Source organism: Magnolia sinica, chromosome 11 (assembly GCF_029962835.1).
Source record: "Magnolia sinica isolate HGM2019 chromosome 11, MsV1, whole genome shotgun sequence".
Classification (NCBI taxonomy): Eukaryota; Viridiplantae; Streptophyta; class Magnoliopsida; order Magnoliales; family Magnoliaceae; genus Magnolia; species Magnolia sinica.
In genome coordinates, this window is record NC_080583.1 from 20368528 (window position 1) to 20370769 (window position 2242).

General features: G+C 40.0%; 1 non-coding gene across 1 annotated transcript; it reads left to right on the forward strand.

Annotated features, from left to right (window-relative positions):
• Nucleotides 1-1888: 1888 nt before the first annotated feature.
• On the forward strand, nucleotides 1889-1995 carry LOC131219720 (small nucleolar RNA R71). The gene has a single exon (XR_009158365.1). It is a non-coding gene; the product is annotated as a small nucleolar RNA R71 (small nucleolar RNA).
• The last annotated feature ends 247 nt before the right edge of the window (nucleotides 1996-2242 follow it).

Consider the following 2242-nt stretch of genomic DNA (forward strand, 5'->3'; position numbering starts at 1 on the left):
GTGGGCAGAAATCACCACCGGGTATATCTCATCTTGACCTAAATAGACATATTTCAAATCAGAGGGCAAAGGTTTTAGGTCAACCTTCGGCGGCTTGAGGTTAGATGGTAGATGCACTACATCAGTTTGGGGCAACTCTTCAAATTGTGGCCTCCACCGGTTAACTTCAAGTACCAGTGCAGTATCAAGCAAGGCACATGTCTCCTTAATCATGTCATCATCAAAATCATGGGAGTGGGCCAGGCACATCTCTAGAGGGTCAGAGGATAAGGTCAGAGGTGTTGTATCTTCCACTAAAAAGTCAATCATGTTAATGTCATGGAAATCGTCATCATCCTCTAAGTTTCTGCCGTTATTGAAAAAGATATTTAACTCCAATGTCATATTCCCAAAAGACATAGTCATGACACCATTCCTGTAATTGATAATTACGTTTGAAGTGGGAAGGAATGGGTGACCAAGAATGACGGGAATCTGAGTGCTCATGTTATTGATGGGTTCGGTGTCCAGGATGATAAAATCTACAGGGTAGTAAAATCTATCAACTTGGACCAACACATCCTAAATTATCTCTCTTAGTACACGAACAGAGCGATTAGTAAGTTGTAATGTGGTTAGGGTGGGTTTTAATTCACCTAAACCTAACTGTTTGTATACCGAGTAGGGAATCAGATTGACGCTCGCTCCTAAGTCAAGAAGTGCATGATCAATTCGATGGTCCCCGATTACACATGATATGGTTGGGCTACCAGGATCTTTGAATTACTGTGGCACCTCTTGCTTTAGGATGGTACTCACTTTCTTAGTCAAGAAGATCTTCTTTTGAATACTCTGCCGTCGTTTGGTCGTGCATAAGTCTTTCAAGAATTTAGCATATGAAGGTATCTGTTTTACAACATCAAGTAGAGGAATGTTGACTTTCACTTCTTTCAACACCTCTAGGATATCCTGAGAGTTAGAGAGAGGTTTTGGTGCGACCAACCATTGGAAAAATGGAGCAACTGGCTTTTCTAGAAGTTCCGGTTCTAATTTTTGTGGGGCCTCACTAGATCCATCATTGTTGTCCTCTTCTGGTTCTTAAGGCTTTTTGGGCCTAACTGGAAGGGTTTTATCAATGATCTTCTCACTCTTAAGAGTGGTGATGGATTTAGCGTGCTCCATTTGATTTGAAGAGCTGAGATTACTTATCTCGTATTGTGGTTTAGGATTAGGGAGCGGTTGTGCAGGAAGCATCCCCTTTTCTATAACCGTCATACGTGAATCCATCTTTTGCATAAAATCTCGCATTGCCTAGGTCAGCTCTTGCATGAAATTTTGAACCGGTTCTTCTTGAGGTTTCCCCTGATTTGGATTTTGATTGAAGAAACTTTGAGGGGTAGCAGTTTGTCCATTTCTCCAACTAAAGTTTGGATGATTTTTCCAACTAGGATTGTACGTATTAGAGGTTGGTCCATTGAAAGGTCTTTGATAAGTATTTATGGCATTAGATTGTTCATTCAACACTTCTCGAAAGGCGAGTATCGTAGGATAATTTTCAGTTGTATGAATGTTGCAATCACAGATGCTGCAAACACTTTCATTAACCTTATCCTTCTTTCCTTCCATGGCCTCAACTTTTCTTATGAGCGTAGTCACTTTATACTTGAGATCATCCTCTTCTTTCAAGAGATACAATCCACCTTTCTCCTTAGATTGAGTCGGCCTAGACGTGGTATTCGATTTTGGGTAATAGTCTCATGATTGTGTTTTTTCAGCAAGACTATCGAGGTAATCCCATACCTCGTCAACATTTTTATTAATGAATTCTCCATTACACATTGTCTCGACCATTTGGCGCATGGAAGATGTTAGTCCATCATAGAAAAAATTTGTAATGCGCCATATTTCAAAGTCGTGTTGTGGGCATGAACTGACTAAATCCTTGAACCTTTCCCAACATTGGTAAAAAGTTTCATCCTCCTTTTGGGTGAAGTTCATGATTGTTTTTCTAAGGGTAATCGTTTTATGATGTGGAAAAAATTTCTTTATAAATTCCCTCTGCATACCATTCCATGTGTCAATGGATCTAGGACGCAGTGAATGTAACCACGTCATAGCCTTCTCCTTCAAGGAAAAAGAAAAGAGTTTCAGCCTGACTGTGTCCTCAGACCCATTTTAAAAATATAAAGTGGCTATGATCTCATCAAACTCTTTCAAATGTAGATATGGTTCTTCAGATTCAAGCCCATGGAACTTAGGAAGG